This window comes from Chelon labrosus (assembly GCF_963514085.1).
Source record: "Chelon labrosus genome assembly, chromosome: 23".
Taxonomy (NCBI): Eukaryota; Metazoa; Chordata; class Actinopteri; order Mugiliformes; family Mugilidae; genus Chelon; species Chelon labrosus.
Genome location: NC_140356.1, coordinates 20,715,653 through 20,738,125, shown reverse-complemented (window position 1 = coordinate 20,738,125; position 22,473 = coordinate 20,715,653).

Genomic DNA, 22,473 nt, shown 5'->3' with positions numbered 1-22,473 from the left:
ACACAAACTAAAAACTAGTGTCACTAACTCACTGATGGGCCGACCATCGTCTTGGTTTATCATGGCCCTAAGAATAATTAACAAAGACATAGACAGTTTAACCCATTCATGATTAACAGTCACATTACAGGGAATAAAATATTACAGTGATCTTTAGTAATTTAACTGGTTGTCTTCAACAGTGATGTTACATTCATGTTTTGTGTAACATACAAGTAGTTGTGATTTCTTCCTCTCTATTATTTTTCTTTAACATAGTTAAAAATGCTTCCATAGTAATATGAAGGACTTGTCTCCATTGTCCTCCAGATCCAAAACTGATGAATATCATCAGGTTGACTCTGGTTGTCCTGATGTTGATTCCACTGCTCATCTTGATTCTGTGGATGAGGTAAAAGAATAAATATCCATCAGTTCCATCACTGCTGTTTTATTTCTTCTTAGTTTCAGAAACATAAATTTAATTTTCTTAATTACTGAATTTGTTTTTAATGGTTTTTATTCCAGGAAGAAGAAAACTGTGAGCTCAAAGTCTGAACAGAATGAGTCTGTAGAGATGATAGAGGTGATTATAATGTGTTTATAATGAAACACTATTTAAATGCACTGGAAAGGCTTTTGTTTTTGAGAATTGTTCCTGATTGATTTAAATTAGATGACTTAAGCTAATTACTGTAAAACATGTTAATATTTAATCACTGAAGCTCTTTTAATCTCATTATTTCCTCTCTTCTCATCAGGTAACCTCTCATCCTGATCATGAGAACATGAATGTCGACAGAGGGGAGAGCTGTGAAGTTCAGTCGTCCACTGTACATTTTGGAAGAATGACAACAATGAGATTTAAATAATGATCTGAACTGAGGTAGCATACTCTGAGGAAGACTGACCTCTACTTTCTCAGATCATTCAAAGTCCAGGAAGACTGAATCCCACATAATTCAGTTCTGAACATGTTAGAACTCAGACACACATATATAGGAGAGGCTACAATCCAAACACTCACAATGTTGTTTTGTTCTGACTTTGCTCATGTTCAAGTCCACACAGACACACATCATTTGTTCTTCACTTACATCAGTTTGTATATTGTGTGTTTCACATTTATTATCTTTGAATAAATGTTTTTAAATATGTAAGCTGGTGTGTTTAATGTTGAACAAGAGGAAACGTTACCATCCTCTACTATAGAGAACTCTAAAACCCTTCAACTTCTAATTACTATTGATGAGGTCATTTTGATTATTGTTATTTCATTAATAGTTGACTGGAATTCCAACATTAGATTATGTTAGGAGACTGATCTGAATAACACTCTGGTCCAACAATAGTACTAACTGTCTGTCTGAGGCCCAACAAAAGTGAAATGTATTTTTCTGTCTTTGATCCTTCATGAGCTGAGGTTGCTTTTATTAATTATTTTACTTTAACCACTTCTCTTTGGTGTTTTGATATTAATTGTGAGTTAAATCCATGTCTGGAGACAGTATTGCTGCTATGCCTTTTAAAATGAGACAGGAAGTCCTCAGTCCTGACACCATCCATTTCACAAGATTTGACTCAAAAACTAAAGCCAGAATAGACAGAGTTTATATTTCCTCTCTGGTTAAACCTCTGAATTACAACACCGTCCTCACAGAGCACTCAGATCATCTAACAGTCAAAGCCTCGGTCCAACGTGGCTCCAGAGACATGAGGTTAATTAAAAAATGAATCTGTTAAATGACAGAGCTGAGATTTCTGGTCAGATCCGATGCTGATCTTCAGTAACTGTTGAATAACAGAGTAAAGGATTTCTTTAAATTCAAATATAGTAAATGAAACAAGATATATATATAAACAAGAAATGTAACGTGAACATGTTGAAGTATGTTGAACTAAAGTGTAAAAACAGATCAGAGGACGAGGAAAACAAGCTGACTGAACTTTTTAATTCAAGTCTGAAGAACCGTGTCCTCTGTGACTCTTTATCAATGAACAGACTAAATGATGTCCTAGATATGATAATAGACAACGAGTAAACATGTGTGATTAAAGGATGTGGGTCAAACTCTGCAGCATCAGAGAAATAATTTATAATGAGAGGACAGATTTATATAACATTAATCTAAACCAAAGAAAAGCCTTCGATTCCGTGTCCCGTCAGTATTTATGGGCTGTAATGAAGGCTCATGGTTCCCTGATGACTTCATTAAAATTATTAAATCATTATATGTTAAACTCAGTACAAGTAAAAGTGAATGCTGTATTAACTGAACCTTTTCAGATCTCTCTACATTTTATCCATCAGCCTTTTAATTAAAAGAATAAACAGTGACCACAGTGTTAAAGGTTGTTGACTGTCCTGGCTGACACTGACAACGTTCTCATTATTAGAACCAGAGAGAACGTTAGTTACGTATTGTAACTCCAGATTCTATGAGTATAGGCGCAGCCCTCTAAGAGCTATCGCTGTTGGGTTTATCCCTCGCGCACCTGCGCAGTACTGAGAAAAAATAGTCCACGCCCACCCACAGGGGGCCCCACCTAGACGGAGTATAAATACCCGTGTTAACATACAATCAGCTCCCAAATAAAAGGCTTTTCTTTTAGCCACAGGGAACCAGTGGGGCCCCTAGCTTAGAGGGCTGCGCCTATACTCATAGAATCTGGAGTTACAATACGTAACTAACGTTCTATTTCGTATAGGCTACGCCCTCTAAGAGCTATCGCTGTTGGGATAAGGGCGTAGCAGGATATAGTCTATGCCACACTGGTTCCATACAGTACCAGAAGCACAAACATACCCGCTACTTAAAATAAACACAACTCCATCCATGCCCAACCATTACGCTGTGCGTAATGACGCAGTCCACATTCCTCAGAATATACTGAGGAGAAAGGACAGTTGGGAAAAATCAAGACGAATGATGAAGTCTCGCATTGCAACAGAGGAACAAAGCAGAGACAAGAATAAACACATCACTCTGACAGAACACTCAGAACAGAGTGAGTCATGGAAAACTGGGACACATCCCGCAGATAAAAGCGAACAAAAGAACAGGGGGAAGACCAAGATGCCGCCGTGCATATGTCTTCCACCGTCATTCCTCCATGTAAAGCTGTGGAGGACGCGATTCCTCTGGTGGAGTGCGCCCTGATGCGCTCCGGGGGGTCCGACCCGGACGCAACGTACGCCTGTGTAACCGCCTCACACAGCCAGTGTGACAGGCGCTGTGAAGACAGAGGAAGCCCCTTAGACTGGTCTCTGTAATGAACAAATAGACGCTGAGAGCGGCGTGTAGAAGCCGTGCACGCCACATAGCATGACAGCGCACGCACTGGACAGAGAAGATGAGACATGGCTTCTTCCTCTGATCTGTGAGGAGGGGGGAAGAACCCCTCCAGCGTTACCACTCTTGATCTGAACGAACTGGTGATGCTTTTAGGCGTAAAAGCTGGGTTTGGGCGCAGGACAGCTGAACTGCCATCTCCCTGTATTCTGAGACATGATGGAGCCACAGAAAGAGCAGACAAATCACTGACTCTTTTTGCAGATGTTAAAGCCAAAAGCAGGGCCGCTTTAATGGACAGAAACTTGAGCGGAACCTGATCCAATGGCTCAAAGGGAGGTTTAATCAGCGCGCGTAAAACCAGCGCCAAATCCCACTGAGGAGCAAATGAGCGAGACACAGGTCGATTTATCCGCACACCTCTCAGAAAACGCTTCACCAGCGGATGACTGTAAACTGATCTGTCGCCAAAACCTTCGTGACAGGATGACACAGCCGCAGTGTAAGTCTTAACCGTGCTGAAAGCCAGATTCCTGTCAACCAGTGTTTGCAGGAAAGAAAGCAAATGAGGCAGAGGACACGCAGTGGGGTTGAAATTCCTTTCTACGCACCAGCGCTGAAAGGCCGCCCACTTCGCCGTGTATGACGCTCTAGTAGACGCGGACCGTGCACCCTGTATCGTGCGCACAACATCCTGAGAGAGGCCTAACCTCTCTAAACGTTGCCGCTCAGCGGCCAGGCCCATAACCGTTGCCCCAGCACCGGGTAACTCCTGATTGCCCGTCCTGCCTGTGAAAGCGCGTCCCCGCGCCACGGCAGTTCCCAGGGCCGGCCCGACACTAGCCGCCGCAGACACGGAAACCATGACGCACTCGTGCGCACCGGGGCTATCAGAACCATGGACAGCCGCTCCTCCAGCACTCGGTCCAGAACCCGAGGGATGAGCGGAACCGGTGGGAAAGCGTACAGAAACATCCTGGGCCACGGACGATGTGCGAACGCGTCCACTCCCAGCGGAGGATTGTCCCGTGAGCTCAGACTGAACCACAGGTCGTGGGGAACATGTGAGCAACTACAGCTGTGTCAGCAGAGACAGGTGCAGGTTGTTTGTTCGGTAGGATGTTGCTCATTAAGGGAAGATGTTTTTGTTGTATTTCAAAACAATCTGTCCCACTAACGACAGCGTTAACATCAAGGACTTTAACACACATGTCCCCCCCCTCACGTCAGCGTCTCCGGCCCTGCTTATTCGGAGGCTCAAAGAGAGGGTTGGCCCCGCCGTAGCCAGAGTGGGCGGCTTTCGGGGCCTTCTGAAAAGCCTGCCGACCAGCCGAGGAGGGTGGGAAGGGAGGCCGACCCGGTGTGGCGGAGGAAGCCGAGTGGTGAGGTGCAGTTCCCGCAGCTGCAGGAGGTCGCCTCCGGCCCCGCCGCTGCTCGTTGTCGTACCGTCCGCCGCCGGGACGGTAAGGACGACGCTCCACAAAGCGCTGCTGGCGTGGAGGAGGCTGGCCCCAGTGCACGTGACGTCTGATGGACTCCGCTTCCTCGGAAACGGCTTTCATGGAGTCCACCATGGCACGAAAACGAGGCCCAAACAACCCGTCCGGGTGGATCGGAGCCTCCAGGAGTTCTCTTCTGGATGCCTCGGGAATGCGAGTCTGCTCCAGCCACAGGCGGCGGTGCTGCAGAGTCGCCCAGGCGGCCTGTCGGGCCATGCAGACGGCGGAGCAAGCGCAGAGTGTGAGGGCGGCGCTGGCTGCGTTGCTTAGCTCCGTGGCTAGCTCGGGAGGCATCCCGGGATCTGCTGCTATCTTCAGAACGCTGGAGAGCAGCAGGGCGATGTTGTTCGTCGCAGCAGATGCTTGGAAGGCACACTGGTGGATCCGGTCTGCCTGCCGAGCGACGTACTGGTCTCTGGGTGCAGGCAGTAAGGGCCGCCGTCCGGCTGCCGTACCGCTGACACCAAAGAAGGTGGTGAGGTTGTCCTCCAGCGGAGGTACCGCCGGGAACCCTCTGTCGCTGAAACCACCGACTTTGGTGATTGGCACGTAGGTGGAGACAGGTGCCTTCAGGTTCTTCGGGTCCTCCGCCGCGCCCTCCTGGTACTTCCGGATGGGCGGGAAGAGAGGCCACACGGCGTCTTGCCTGCTCGGCTGAGCGAGGGGAAACACACCGTACATTTCGTCCGGCTGTGCGGACTCTTGAGCCGGCGGAACCGGAAGCTCCCGGCGAGCGGCCGCCTGCTTAATAATGTCTGGCAGCTCTTTAATTAGGCCGCCAATCGATGGCAGGGCGGTGGTGGCAGAGGAAGGGATCCCGGGGACACATCCTGTCCCAGCGTGCTCCAGCTCTTCCGGCTGGGAGAGGGGAGGGACAGGGAAGTCAGCCTGCGAGAGCTCAGACTCCTCCGAGTCCGATAAGTCAGGCGGGTCCAGGACATCCAGGGCCTCCTAAACGGTGTAGGTCTCTCGCAGAGGCCAGACGTCGTCCACCGCCGTGGTGAAGAGTTCAACCCGCCGCCGCTTCTCTTCAGGAGGGAGGAGCGCGCAGTACGGGCAGGAGGACCGCGAGGTCAAAGCCAAGCCAGCGTGCTGGGCTCCCAGGCAGATCCCGCAGCGGGTGTGGAGGTCGAAGCCGGAGACACGGCCATCGCAGGAAGAACACGGCCTGTCCTCGTCGTCGACATGGTGAGTTCTTGCTAGCTAGCTAGCTTCTTGAAGAGTCTTTAGTTTCTCAAAGTACTTGCAGCTTGGTGGCTGAAAGAAAATGGGAGCTGATTGTATGTTAACACGGGTATTTATACTCCGTCTAGGTGGGGCCCCCTGTGGGTGGGCGTGGACTATTTTTTCTCAGTACTGCGCAGGTGCGCGAGGGATAAACCCAACAGCGATAGCTCTTAGAGGGCGTAGCCTATACGAAATAGAACAAAGCTCAGAGAGGAAATATGATTTAATATTATTTTTATCATATGATCATGAAAGGATGCCAAGAAGTCTAGGATAACTAACCTGGAAGTCAGGACCAACTAAATAAATCTGTAAAACAGGGCCGGAGTGGGACTCATTTTCAGCCTTGTAGTTTCATGCCTCAGATCGGCCCACTTTAGATCACGACCTATTATATTAAAATAATGTAATTATAACTTTACATGTTAAGCCTACAATAGCACACTGTTCTCTAAAGCCTTGTAATTCCGTGTATGTTTTCTAAAATAATTTCAATTCAGTGGAAGTAATGGTTGCTTCACAATGTGGATTTATTTCAGCATGAGTGCACATCGCCACCATTATCACCATTCATCTGTCTCATTCCTATCTTGTGGTTCAGGGTTCTGCTGCTGAGCTGCTGCCTCTGTAATCAGTCCCTGCGTAGACTCTGCTCTCCCTTTCACAATTCCTCCAGTTTCCCTAGACTTGCCTGCACCTGAATCACATAACCAATAATCTGTAAGGCTTTAGCATATTTGACATGGAAAACACGTTTTGACTGAACCAATTAAGATTTTGTTCAATGGCAAAACAGGCAGGCTTATTCCATATTACTTAACTATTACTAATGATGAAAAGTATAACGGGACTCTACTATCATTTGGGCATAGAAAGTGGTTTTATTGGAACTGATGCTTGTTCACACACTAGCTCACCTGTTTCATCCTCACCACTGGCTCCTGGCTCTGCCTCTGACACTAAATCATAAAAATGGTCATAAATCTCAAAACAAATCTCCCCTTTTTTCAAGTCAAAAATTCAAGTCAGTTTCATTATTGTAGTGCTGAATCATCCATCATCATCAATTATCGCAGGGCATTTATCATATAGAGCAGGTCTACACCGTACTCTTCATTATATTATATAATATAATAATATTCACTTAATGAGCAGTCCTACCTGCACACTCTGGACCTGTAGGCTCATGGCTGGTGCTTGGTGATGCATCTTGCATCTAAGGGGCTACAAGACAAAGTCTGTGGCCAGTTATGTGACGTTGCATCATATTATTATTTAAATTATATAATGCTAAGTTATACAGGCTATATGTTACAACGCCACGCCATTCATTGACTTGATAGGCTCATTAATTAACTTGAACGGTGCAGGTAAAGTTGCATTTTGTTCAACATCTTGTCTTACCTGTTTCATCATCTTCATTGGTCGTTTCAGACCGCGAGCACGTTTTATTGAAAAAGCTGCCGATTTTTGCACATTTAGCTGCATCTGTAGTAGTAGTAGTAGTAGTACTACTACTACTAGTTTTTAACAGGAGGTGGTTTTTTGTTTTTTTCAGTCTATTGGTGTCTGTTCAAAATAAATGAAAAAAGCTAGTTTTACACGTGTGCGTTTTTGTTGCTTTTTTCCCGTTGTACCAAACCGTGACTTGTGTGTACTGTTACACTCCGACTAACAGAGAGAAGTACAAAACACTTTATAAAAGGTGTGAAACAAAAACGTGAGGAGGAAGATGACAGCTTTAACAGCTTGGCCTCTGACTCTCGTCAAAACCACAGAATAAGTTTTTAAACACCTCAACCAGGAAATGTTTATTGTCACTCACACTGATGTATGTGAGGAGCAGAGATGAATTTAACTGCAGCAACAAGTGGATTCTTTGTCTTTCTTCTTTCGGTGTCAGGTAACGTAATTATACGTTTATATTTCAAGAAAGAATATCTGTCGTCTGTCGTGATGTAAACCCTGTAGGTACAAAGTTCTGTCTTTATGTTTTTAGAGAATGAACATTAAAGCGTTTTCATGATGCTGTCTACATGTTAAATGAATTGAAAAGAAGTAATAACCGTTTTACATATTGGTGAACATAGTTTATACAAATCTTCATGCTACTTTATAAATCAGCTCCAGTACAGTTCAGACAGAAACACTTTTTCTCCATGACGTTTATCAGAACGATGCTTCGACTGAAAGACAATGAATCAACAACTGCTTTGATATAAAGATGTCACATTTCATGGTTCCAGCTTCTTATGATTGACATAAAGTATTATAATCATTGTATTTCTTCCTAAACACTAAAACATCAAAGATAAGCTGTAGAAATAGTAACAGATCAGAAATGGAAATTTACTTCATTTAACCAGCTAACCACCGCAGCTAAAACCGCACCATGCTAGCCATGCCAGCAAACACCCCCAACGCTTAAAGAGACAGAACCACCACAGACGGATGGAACATTGTGATCTCCTTTCTGACCTGTTGAAGTCTGAAGTCCTCTAGACCTGTGATGGTGTGATGTGGTATCTGGCAAGTCCAGCAGGTTGAGAGGTGGAGGCTCCATGGATAAGACTTGTTTGTCCAGAATGTCCACAGATGCTGGACTGGACTGAGATCTGGTTCAACACCTTGAACTCCAACCATTCCTGAAGCAGTGAGCATCATCCTGCTGAAAGAGGTCATCAGAGAATCCTGTCTCCATGAAAGAGTGGACATGGTCTGTAGCGATGCTGAGTTAGGAGCTACGAGTCAAAGGAACATCCACATGAATGGAAGGACCCAAGGTCTACTAGAAGAACATGGACTAAAGATCACACTGCCTCCACTGGCTTGTAGTCTTCTACCCATAATGCATCCTGGTGTTCTCCAGGTAATATCCATCAGACCAGAACCAGTTCTGAGCTTCCATCAGAGGTCAAGATTCAGCATGGACCCCGTGATTGATCTGACATCCACTGAGTCTTCTGACTCCTTTCTTCAGAAGAAGAACAACACGCTCTGGTCCTCCTCCTTCATTGGACCACTGTTGACCGGTACTGACCACTGCAGACCAGGAATACCCCAAGAACTGCAGTTCTGGATTAATTAAATGAGTGAAGGATTTGAGAAGAGTTACTTATAGTGAATGAGACTGTCGTGTTTAATGTATGAATGTGATTCTAGTTTGTGATGTTCTCTGTGTGTTCCAGTGGTACAGGGTCAGAATGGTTATGGAGTGACTTACACTTCTACTCAGATCTGTGCTGTGAAAGGATCAACAGTGGAAATAACCTGCAGCTACACATACCCATCCAGAGTTGATGGTGTTACTACAACTATGGAGAACAAAGTCTGGTTCAAAGGCTCTGATGAAGAACCTGATGATCTGACCACAGACTCCATGTATTCAGGTCGTGTGATGCTCAGTCATGATAAGAACATCTGCACTCTGAGAATCTCAGACCTGAGAGAGAGCGACTCAGCTCAGTACAAGTTCAGATTCATAACAAACCAAGCAGGAGGGAAATATACTGGTTCACCTGGAGTCACTCTGACTGTCACAGGTAAGATTTCATTCATATGATCAACATCTAGCAAACACTACATCAACATGGCTGTGTTTCTGAATGTCTGTTGTGTTTCTGTTCTTTCTGCATCAAATCAGATCTCCAGGTGCAGGTATATCCTTTTGGTACCAAGACAAAGTTGAGTTGTCTAAGCAGTTGTCTGATAGAGAAGGATCCTTCTTACATCTGGTACGAAAATGGAAGCAAAATGATTGGGAGAAGTTTCAAACATATTGAAGTCAACAACTATGGAAACAGTTATTCATGTGCATTTAAGAGATATGAGGATCTTTACTCTCCATTAATCTGTAAGTTTTAATAGAAACTTACTTCACCTTAACTGTATATAGTTTTTAACATGGGTTGGATATTAATATCCTGTTCTTACTGTTAATCTGTACAACTCCACTTTCATCCTTGATCTTCCAGGTCTTAAAGGTCAAATCTGCAACAGAGTGATTTACAACAAAAGAGGAATCTGTTCCACCAAAGGATCATCAGTGAACATTTCTTGTACTTACAGCAGTTATGGATTCATAGAATCAAAGTTGTGGTTCCGTCGTAATCGTAGTCATCAGTCTGAGGACCTCAGTAAAGACTCTCAGTATTCAGGTCGTGTTCAAGTCCTAGAAACAATGAGAGGACGCTCCACCCTGAGAATCAGTGACCTGAGAGAGAGTGATTCATCTGAGTATCTCTTCAAATTCTCAACACAAAGTTTTGAATGGAGCAGTATTTTACCAGGAACAACTCTGACTGTCACAGGTACTGATCAACACTAACTGTTTGTGGATGTATTTGTATTTGGAGTATTTCTTCTTTTTGACATTAACGTTGTGTTGTCATGTGCAGCTCTGCAGGTGGAGGTGACCAAAATAATATCAGTCCATCAGTTTGATACTGAGGCAGAGCTCAAGTGTCTCAGCAGCTGCAGTCCAGCTGATCATGTTTCCTACGTCTGGTTCAAGAACAAACAGAACATCAGGACACAGCAAACTTCTACTTTGACAGTCAACTTTTCTCCTGGAGACATTGTCTCCTGTGCTTTCAGAGGACATGAGGATCAGCAGTCTCCTTCAGTGTGTGAGTTTACTTCAACTTTATTCCTGAATGAAATGTGTTCAAAGAATTCAGTGGTTGTGTTGAAGTGGAGGTTGATCAACACTGGAAGACTCAGTTTCCTTCACTTAAGTCACTGAGTGAGCTGTGAAGACATCCTGTCCTTTGATGGAGAATGACATGAGGTGTTTGAGCAAGTTCCTCAAGAAACATATTTTAGGTTCAAGACATTAAAACACTTATTAAGAGGAATTAATGTGACATTACTGTAAAGTAGTGGAGTGGTTGGATGGGTGGACCAAACATTAGACTGATCACTTCCTGTTTCTTACTGCAAGACCTTTCTATAAAAAAAGAATCATTCTCCAACCATAAGTGTTGATGTTTGAGCAGTTACTCCACCCAAAGACACTGCAGGGCCAGCATGGGTGCAGAGGGGTTTAACATGTAGCTTTGTATTTTTTTCTCTGTTTTCATTGTTGCTTCTTTGTTGAACTGCTTCCATCTGGTGGACGGTTCAGAACATTGAAGGCCAGTACGAACAGACTGAGAAATGACGTCTATGCAAGAGTCATAATCACACTGAACAACTAGAACATTAAAGAGATTACAATGTGAATTGTGCAATAACTCATAAAATAATTATCATAATGTGCAATACATCTGTACATTAACTTGACTTCTTATTATGTGTGAATAGGGTTGTTCATGTTTATAGTTTTGTAGATATTTTTTTTATTCTAGTTTTTTACATTTCCTTTACTTTTTTATTTTTATTCCAATACTTCTGCGGCACCTTAGGGGGATGTCATGTCACCTTAATTTTGTTGTACCTGTACAATAACAATAAAGACATTCTATTCTATTCTAATAGTAGACCAATGTTGAAGACTTGTCTCCATTGTCCTTCAGATCCTCCAAAGCTTCCTTCTGTATCAGTGACTCCTTCTGCTGAGATAGTGGAGTTCAGTTCAGTGACTCTGACCTGTAGCAGTGATGCTAACCCAGCAGCTAACTACACCTGGTACAAGAACCAAACCCTGGTCATTGAAGAACCACAGCTTGTCTTCAGCTCCATCCAGTCCTCTGACTCTGGAGAGTATCACTGTACAGCTGAGAACGTTCTGGGCAGAAGATCATCTGAAAACATTCATATCAACGTGAAATGTGAGTTTCACTTTGTTGAGTTCTTGGCATTTTCTCTCCCAGTATAAAGTTTCTATTCCTTCCTTATCACTGCTTTAAGAGCCACTAACATAAACTGTAGTCAGTTAAACCAAATAATTAATAGCACTCTATGAGCTGATTTCCTTTTAATTATCCAGATGCAGATAAAACAGCAGCTATAGCAACGATCACTGCTGTTCTCCTGGCTGTCTCACTCCTCGCTGTCTTCCTGTGGATCAGGTGATCACTTGTGTCACTATGATCACGTTCACTAATTCACCACTCCACCATTAAAGGTTTTACTTCAGTCAATATATTTCTTTATTCTCATATCCAGAAGAAGTAAGTGCTTCACTCAACAGTCTGATGGTGGAGAGAGACCTGGCAACACAGCACAGGTGAGAAGGTTCAAGAAATCCTGTATTCCAGTCTGAAGTCACCTCTCCCCTGAGAACTCTTTAGCCTAACATCTTAACCTTCATGTTATCACCAGATGGTGGCAAGAAAAACTCAACATCACAATCAAAACTCTTCTTTTACTTCATGTCAGATCAAACCAACATTTAGTTCCACTCTGGTTCTGTTTGTCCTTTCAGCTCAACATGGTTCCAGTGTACGACATCCCGTCCTCTGCAGCAGAAAGACAACCACCAGAACCACAGGATGACCTTCACTACAGCAGCATCTGCTTCAAGAGGCAGACAGATGTTGTTCACTCCAACAAAAGGAGAGATCAGAGTCAAACAGAGGAGGAAGAGGAGGACGCTGTGTACACAAATATAACATTAAACTCTTCTGGTCGTTCCACAGGGTGAGCAACCGCTGTAAGACTAAACAACTAAAAGATAAATGTGGGTTTAGAAACTGACTGAATGGTTTATTTTCCCTTCACAGAACAAGATGTCAAGAAAATATGGAGGATTCATTTGCACTGTACAGCACCGTCAAGAAAAACTAAAGCAATTACTTTTAAGATCTGAAATGTATAAATGGTCTGATATAAATAAAACATCTCAGATTTCAGGCTGATAGAAAGTTGACTAAATATTGTGTAATCGTGTTTTTACAGTTTGAAATGTTTTTGTCGATGGTTCTTGGTTAAATCACTTTCTGAGTTGCTTTCATTCTAAGTTTATAATATTAAACTGTTCATTTGCTTCCATTAAAACTTCTTCAGCTTCAGTTCATTTTCATTTTCACACCAATCTCTCAGCTTTAATTTAACATATATTTGTAATCGACCTGCACCTCGCTGTGAGTCCTGCCTCGGTCCAGAGTACGTTGGTCTGACTCTCACCCCCTCCAGGCTGTGTCCTGACTGTAAGCTCCCTCCTCAGAAAGAGAAGCAGGACATGACGGATGTCTTCACCATCATAGAGGACACATACCTCCTGAAAGATGCTCTTGAATTCTTTGACAAGGAGTCAGAGATGGATGGACTATTGCCATGCAGACCTCTGGCTCCACCCATCCCGCTGGAGGGCCAAATGAAAAGAAAATGCTTTATCTGTCAATCTATGGGTCACCAAGTCAGGCACTGTCCCACGGTGAAGTGTTGACACTGTGGAGGCCAAGGCCAGTGCAAGAGAGAGTGAGTGACTCTGTGTGGACATATCATGTTTTCTTCACCTGTCCACAGTCCTACTCCAACAAAACTAAGAGAGGTAGACCTGTCACTCAGCCAGACAACATGGTCCAGACTACTGCACAACACCCCCCACTACCTCATTTCCTGAGTCAGACCCTGTACAGCCCCAGACCGTTAACCCTCAGCCTCCAGACCAGCCTCTTCTTCAGCTGTGGACCAAACATCAGACATGGCCCTAGCATGAAGCTCAGGACTCTGCAGCAGATGTTCATCCAACTGCTGATCCACCTCTTTGAATGTAGCTTTGTGGAACGTGAGAGGTTTTAAATCCTGAAAATTGAGACCAAAGAAAGTGGATGTCCTCTTAAACACTGATGTTGTGTTTACAAGAGCTGTGTCTCAGAAGTCTCAATGATTCTCATGATGTTTGTTGCTTGTGGCAATAAAGACTTCGTGAGATTTCTATCGCTGATCATACGGACATATCGCTGGGTAGTGGTAGGTGAAAGGACCAAGAGTGGCCTGAGTCTGCCGCCAATTAGAGCTAACGTGGACGACATGACTACCATTACAACAACAAAACCATGCACTATACGCTTGGTGCTGAAACTCCAAGAAAACATCCAGTGGACATGAATGGAGTTCATGGCAAGCAAATGTCACAGCATGTCCATCAGTAAAGAACAACTAACAGGCAAGTGTATCCGCATCAGCGATGAACTAATCCCAACAGTCCTAAAGAATCTCATAAACAGTCTTAGATGATGGTATAATCCACAAACCTGTAGCTTTAGCTTGGAAAAGACCCAGCCTCATGCAAGGCAGATACACTTGGAGACACAATCGGGTCCTCAGGTGTCTAGCTGACAAACTTGAGTGCAAGAGGGTATCCATCAACGCCCAAAAATTCAACAACAGGACGCACACCGACACCAACCATCAGTTTAGAGGGAGGGACAAGATGGGTAGTAACCCCTAAACTAGGGTGGATGACTGTAATTCATTACTGTCTGGCTCCAAATACTCTTTAAGAAGTGGGATGACAGGAATTAACCAGAGAGATCATATTACTCCAGTTTTAGCTTCTCTTCATTGGCTTCCTTTAAAATCTAGAATAGAATTTAAAATCCTCCTCCTTACATACAAGGCAATGAAAGGCCTAGCTCCATCGTATCTGAAAGACCTCATTGAGCCAGATCATCACCATCTCAAAGTTCAGGTCTACTTGTGGTTCCTAGAATTTCATAAAGTAGAATGGGAGGTAGAGCTTTCAACTATCAGGCTCCTCTCCTGTGGAACCAGCTCCCAGTTTGGGTTCGGGAGGCAGACACTCTCTCTATTTTTAAGGTCAGGCTTAAGACTTTCCTTTTTGATCAAGCTGATAGTTAGGGCTGGACTAAACCATCCCTTAGTTATGCTGCTATAGGCCTAGGCTGCTGGGAGACGATAGACTAAGCACATGTCCTCTACTCTTCTCTCTCACACCAAGCTCCTATCCTCTAATTTCTGTCATGCAATTCTGTCCTTTTACTGTAAAGCATGTTAACTGCTGTGTTTCCTTGCCACCATCGCCTTCTGGCTTGCTGTGGTGGTTTCAGGCCGGGTTTCTGACCGGATGTTGTAAAGCGTCTTGAGACGATTTGTATTGTTATTGACGCTATATAAATAAAATTGAATTGAACTGAACCCTGATCTGGCCCCACCAAATGCAGACAGGGACTGGCTGTTGTGAGTCGACTTGGATCGAGACTCATTTTCCCCCCAGAGATCAGGAAAACTATCCTGTGACCAGACCTCGTCCTTTAGTCTCTTTCCTCCCAGTTTGCTTACATCATTAAACTGACAGTCCCCTGGCTGGACGCCATCAAAGAAGCATACAAGTGCAAGAAGCTGCAGTACTCCATCTTTGCAGCTGAGGCAGAGGACAGAGGCTAGAGAGTAAAGGTGGAGGTGGAGTACAGGGGCTTTGTAGCTAGTACAACAGCAAAGCTCCTTAGAGAAGTTGGAGTCAGGGGACAGGGTCACAGACAGGCCATTAAAGAGCTGGCCAACACCACAGAGAGGACGAGTCATTGGCTGTGGTTGAAGAGAAACGACACCATCTGGGCTGCTAAGGCTAACAGCTAAACCCACAACACACACCCAGGTTTGATCAACCTGTGGTGGCGTGCCTCAGTGAGTCTTGTGTTAAATGGCTCAAACACTGTTGATGCTGAGGTACACAGCTGACACATAATCAGTTATGTACCTCAATACCTGGAGAGTTTATCTACAAATGTCTGCAGAATAACGGAACCAAGACTTCACTGTCATGTCTGACATCATTCTAATATTTCCGTTCTCTGTGTGGTCACCAGCACTCTGCTTTAAACTATTGTAATTTTCTCTCTACTTTTCTTTCTATTAATCACCTTCAGAGACTTTGTGTTTTGACAAATTAGTCATTAAAATGATTGTTAACACATTAATACTTTGTTTGAGCCAACAGTCTTGTTAAATGAACATTCATGAAGCTCTGTCTCCTTTGTGTTAACTTCTGTTTCTGCAACGAGTTTGTTCACACATATTAATAATGGGAGGAAGGAGGAAGGAAGACAGAGTTAACACATTTATTGTTGAATTGAAACAAAGAACAAACTGTCTTTAAACACCTTGACAACCAAATGTGTGTTGTCTTTAACTCAGACTCTGTTTTACTGATGAATGTGAGGAGCAGCGATGAATTTAGCTGCAGAAACGACTGGATTCTTTGTCTTCATTCTCTCTGTGTCAGGTACTGTACGTCTACATTAATATTTCAAGAAACACTTTAATAAAAAACATCAGATCTGTGATTCATTGTAGTGTAAACCCTGCAGACATTCACTTCTGTCTTTCCGTCTTTAGAGGAAGGCAGTGAGAGAGTTTTAATGAAGCTGTGTTCATGTTAAATGAAATGAAGTCATTTATACGTCTACTCCACTACAGTTCACAATCAAGTAACTTTTACTCAACTACATTTAGTTATAAACTAAACTAGCCAACAGTAGATAAGTAGAGTTTAAAGATGAATCGATTGACAGAAAATTGAGAAAACCTTTATTAGTCCCGCAATGGGGAAATTACAATAGTGGGGGGAGGAAAAGGGTAAGAAAAACAAGAGAAGAGGAGAGTTTAAGCAGCTCCCAGACTACACTCATCTGGGGGAGTACAGTGTGTGACCTGGAAAAAAACCTCAGCAACATAAGCACATATGAGCACACTTTACAACATAAGAACTCAAAACAACTTGCACTGGGTGACTGGGGAAAGGGGGGTGGAGGTGTTCCAGCACAGACAGGCATCCGTGGCTGCGACCAGTTTTGGCGGCGCCTTTGGACCCCGCATGTCGCACTGGGGGGTGAAAGCGGCGAAGGCATGGGATTGGGGGTTAGGGAGGTGTAAACCTGGAGAGTCGCTTCGTCTAGCCTCCCAGTCAGTGCCTCAGTTCGCAGGATGTCATTGCAATAACACAGCAGGTTGCCATGGAGACGTCCCTGATCGGGTCCCAGATGGAGTCAACCATCAACAGGTGTCCGTGAAGGAAGGGAGGCAGGGATGGGACAGAGCGTCTCACAACAGCGATCTCCTGGGGGAGTTGTTCCAGGAGCGGCCTCGGCCAAGGAATGCAGATTAGATTATGATTGTTTGGGTTAGGGAGAGTAGTCGCATTTCAACAGACACGTCTTACTCTGTTTGTACATTCTGGTCTTCAAATCCATTCATTCGCTTTGCAAAGCCGAAAACTTCTCCAAGATGTTTTCCATGTTGCGGTTACTGACCACAGTCTGAGCGCTAACAGCTCTGCTCACTCCATCAATCATGTCGGGCAGCTTCATGGGGCTTTGGACTGCTGACACCGTCTTCCTAATTTTCCAATTCACCAGGGCAATGCCTAATCCAGTCAGCAGGAAGCCTGTTATCATGGTTCCGAATATGTAAAGATCCTCGATCTCCCCTACGGAAAGAGTCGCCAGGCACACGACCCTCCACTTCTCCCAGGAGTCCATCATGTATCCAGCAGGGCAGGGATCGAATTAGAGGGTGACAATTTTTCAGGACGCCCGCGAGTCACGGTTTTCCCACGGGTGTCATTTTCACTGTTGGTAACGTGATAGGGACGAGATAGAGCAAATAATTAACGGGAGCGGGCGGGACCGGGACAGAGGACGGAGCCAGAGATTAAATTAAAAAATGACGCTGCAATGCAGTGAGTGTTCCCCACTTTAGACAACAACATAGGGAGCGAGACGGGATTTAGTGAAGATTTTCTCATGTACCAAAGGGGGTCCCAGCAGAAAAGGTTTGGGAACCACTGCCTTAACTGTATATAGTTTTTAACATGGGTTGGATATTAATGTCCTGTTCTTACTGTTAATCTGTACAACTCCACTTTCATCCTTGATCTTCCAGGTCTTAAAGGTCAATACTGCAACAGAGTGAATTATAAAAAGAGAAGAATCTGTTCCCCTAAAGGATCATCAGTGGACATTTCTTGTACTTACAACTGTTATTATTCACCCTTAAAATCAAAGTTGTGGTTCCGTCGTGATCGTAGTCATCAGTCTGAGGACCTCAGTAAAGACTCTCAGTATTCAGGTCGTGTTCAAGTCCTAGAAACAACGAGACGACGCTCCACTCTGAGAATCAGTGACCTGAGAGAGAGTGATTCATCTGAGTATCTCTTCAAATTCACAACACAATGGTTTGAATGGAGCAGTATTTTACCAGGAACAACTCTGACTGTCACAGGTACTGATCAACACTAACTGTGTTTGTGGATGTATTTGTATTTGGAGTATTTCTTCTTTTTGACATTAACGTTGTGTTGTCATGTGCAGCTCTGCAGGTGGAGGTGACCAGAATAATATCAGTCCATCAGTTTGATACTGAGGCAGAGCTCAAGTGTCTCAGCAGCTGCAGTCCAGCTGATCATGTTTCCTACGTCTGGTTCAAGAACAAACAGAACATCAGGACACAGCAAACTTCTACTTTGACAGTCAACTTTTCTCCTGGAGACATTGTCTCCTGTGCTTTCAGAGGACATGAGGATCACCAGTCTCCTTCAGTGTGTGAGTTTACTTCAACTTTATTCCTGAATGAAATGTGTTAAAAGAATGGGTGGACCAAACATTAGACTGATCACTGATCATTTCCAGTTTGTCACTGCAATGCCATTCCTCTATTTTCATTAGTAGCATCTTTTGTCTTCTGCTACATGAATCCAAATTCTCCCATTCATGTTTCTATCAACACACATCCAGACCAATGTTGAAGACTTGTCTCCATTGTCCTCCAGATCTTCCAAAGCTTCCTTCTGTATCAGTGACTCTTTCTGCTGAGATAGTGGAGTTCAGTTCAGTGACTCTGACCTGTAGCAGTGATGCTAACCCAGCAGCTAACTACACCTGGTACAAGAACCAAACCCTGGTCATTGAAGAACCACAGCTTGTCTTCAGCTCCACCCAGTCCTCTGACTCTGGAGAGTATCACTGTACAGCTGAGAACGTTCTGGGCAGAAGATCATCTGAAAACATTCATATCAACGTGAAACGTGAGTGAATATACAGCTTCGGTCCATTAACGTCTGCTGTTGATCAGCTCATCTACACTTTATTCATTCTTGATCATCATGTTTATGTGGAAATATTTGTGGATTTGAATGTTCAGATGAGATGAAGATGGAAAATAAGATTTGTTTCATCTTTGAACTTTATTATTTTGTTTATTTTCATCACTTCCTGTTTCTCTACTATGTGGTTCTCTAAGTAGTTCGACCAATAAGAGTGATCTCTCTGACCACGGTTGATAAACATCCAACTCTGTCCAACTGTGCAGGACACAAACTAAAAACTAGTGTCACTAACTCACTGATGGGCCGACCATCGTCTTGGTTTATCATGGCCCTAAGAATAATTAACAAAGACATAGACAGTTTAACCCATTCAGGATTAACGGTCACATTACAGGGAATAAAATATCACAGTGATCTTTAGTAATTTAACTCGTTGTCTTCAACAGAGATGTTACATTCATGTTTTGTGTAACATACAAGTAGTTGTGATTTCTTCCTCTCTATTCTTTTTCTTTAACATAGTTAAAAATGCTTCCATAGTAATATTAAAGACTTGTCTCCATTGTCCTCCAGATCCAAAACTGATGAATATCATCAGGTTGACTCTGGTTGTCCTGATATCAATGTTGATTCTGCTGCTCAACTTGATTCTGTGGATGAGGTAAAAGAATAAATATCCATCAGTTCCATCACTGCTCTTTTATTTCATTTTATTTTAAGAAACATAAATTGAATTTTCTTAAATACTGAATTTGTTTTTAATGGTTTTTAATCCAGGAAGAAGAAAACTGTGAGCTCAAAGTCTGAACAGAATGACTCTGTAGAGATGATAGAGGTGATTATAACATGTTTATAATAAAACACTATTTAAATGCACTGGAAAGGCTTTTGTTTTTGAGAATTGTTCCTGATTGATTTAAATTAGATGACTTAAGCTAATTACTGTAAAACATGTTAATATTTAATGATTGAAGCGCTTTTAATCTCATTATTTCCTCTCTTCTCATCAGGTAACCTCTCATCCTGATTATGAGAACATGAATGTCGACAGAGAGGAGAGCTGTGAAGTTCAGTCGTCCACTGTACATTTTGGAAGAATGACAACAATGAGATTTAAATAATGATCTGAACTGAGGTAGCATACTCTGAGGAAGACTGACCTCTACTTTCTCAGATCATTCAAAGTCCAGGAAGACTGAATCACACATAATTCAGTTCTGAACATGTTAGAACTCAGCCACACATATATAGGAGAGGCTACAATCCAAACACTCACAATGTTGTTTTGTTCTGACTTTGCTCATGTTCAAGTCCACACAGACACACATCATTTGTTCTTCACTTACATCAGTTTGTATATTGTGTGTTTCACATTTATTATCTTTGAATAAATGTTTTTAAATATGTAAGCTGGTGTGTTTAATGTTGAACAAGAGGAAACGTTACCATCCTCTACTATAGAGAACTCTAAAACCCTTCAACTTCTAATTACTATTGATGAGGTCATTTTGATTATTGTTATTTCATTAATAGTTGACTGGAATTCCAACATTAGATTATGTTAGGAGACTGATCTGAATAACACTCTGGTCCAACAATAGTACTAACTGTCTGTCTGAGGCCCAACAAAAGTGAAATGTATTTTTCTGTCTTTGATCCTTCATGAGCTGAGGTTGCTTTTATTAATTATTTTACTTTAACCACTTCTCTTTGGTGTTTTAATATTAATTGTGAGTTAAATCCATGTCTGGAGACAGTATTGCTGCTATGCCTTTTAAAATGAGACAGGAAGTCCTCAGTCCTGACACCATCCATTTCACAAGATTTGACTCAAAAACTAAAGCCAGAATAGACAGAGTTTATATTTCCTCTCTGGTTAAACCTCTGAATTACGACACCGTCCTCACAGAGCACTCAGATCATCTAACAGTCAAAGCCTCGGTCCAACGTGGCTCCAGAGACATGAGGTGAATTAAAAAGTGAATCTGTTAAATGACAGAGCTGAGATTTCTGGTCAGATCCGATGCTGATCTTCAGTAACTGTTGAATAACAGAGTAAAGGATTTCTTTAAATTTAAATGTAGTAAATGAAACAAGATATATATATAAACAAGAAATGTAACGTGAACATGTTGAAGTATGTTGAACTAAAGTGTAAAAACAGATCAGAGGAGGAGGAAAACAAGCTGACTGAACTTTTTAATTCAAGTCTGAAGAACCGTGTCCTCTGTGACTCTTTATCAATGAACAGACTAAATGATGTCCTAGATATGATAATAGACAACGAGTAAACATGTGTGATTAAAGGATGTGGGTCAAACTCTGCAGCATCAGAGAAATAATTCATAATGAGAGGACAGATTTATATAAAGTTAATCTAAACCAAAGAAAAGCCTTCGATTCCGTGTCCCGTCAGTATTTATGGGCTGTAATGAAGGCTCATGGTTCCCTGATGACTTCATTAAAATTATTAAATCATTATATGTTTAACTTAGTACAAGTAAAAGTGAATGCTGTATTAACTGAACCTTTTCAGATCTCTCTACATTTTATCCATCAGCCTTTTAATTAAAAGAATAAACAGTGACCACAGTGTTAAAGGTTGTTGACTGTCCTGGCTGACACCGACAACGTTCTCATTATTAGAACCAGAGAGAAACCGAGGCTTTAAAACAACGTTTACTTCAGCATGAGCTAAAATGAACCAGGAGAAAACTGAAGGAGAACAAAGGTCAAGACTTGACTTTATTAGATAAGAGCTGATATGCATTTCTTTCTTCCTCCATCTACTTCTGTAGTGGATTAGAATTTAAACTTACTCTAATGCTCAGCTTTAATAAACATTAAATGTTTGAACGTAGTCTGTTTATTTCTGAGGAATCTCGTTAACGCTGACAACCAGAGGAGAGTTAACTAGATTTACAGTAAAACCTCATGATTCATTCATCTGCATTGACATTAGATTATTTTGGCAGATCTGGGAATGAAAATGTGTAGATAGAAGTATTACATAAAAGTAGCTTTACAAAAAAAGGTTTAGATAGATAGATAGATAAATAGATAGATAGCCTTTATTGTCCCATAAGGAAATTTGTTTCCACAGTCTGTCACAGAAAAACACGAAACAGTGCATATAATGCAGACATGACCAACATATACATACAAACAAAAAGACCATAACAAACACACCATGAGTGAACATAACCATACATTGAACAACAGTACATGATATCTTTTCACTCAGGAGGGCTGGGTCTGCACAAGGTTTAATGGGGCAGATTATTAAGTGCCATGATAGCGGAGGGTACGAAGCTCTTGTTAAAGCGCGCCCTTCTCCACTTTACAGTTCTGTATCTGCGCCCAGATGGCAGCAGTGTGAAGTGTGGGTTGAGGGGGTGATCCGGGTCATTGGATATTGTCGGCGCGAGCCGTGTGACAGCTCTGTGGTTGAGTTCTGAGAGGTTTGGTGTGGGGTGGTTAATGATCTTGGATGCAGTGTGTGTGATTTTTGTGAGCTTGTTCC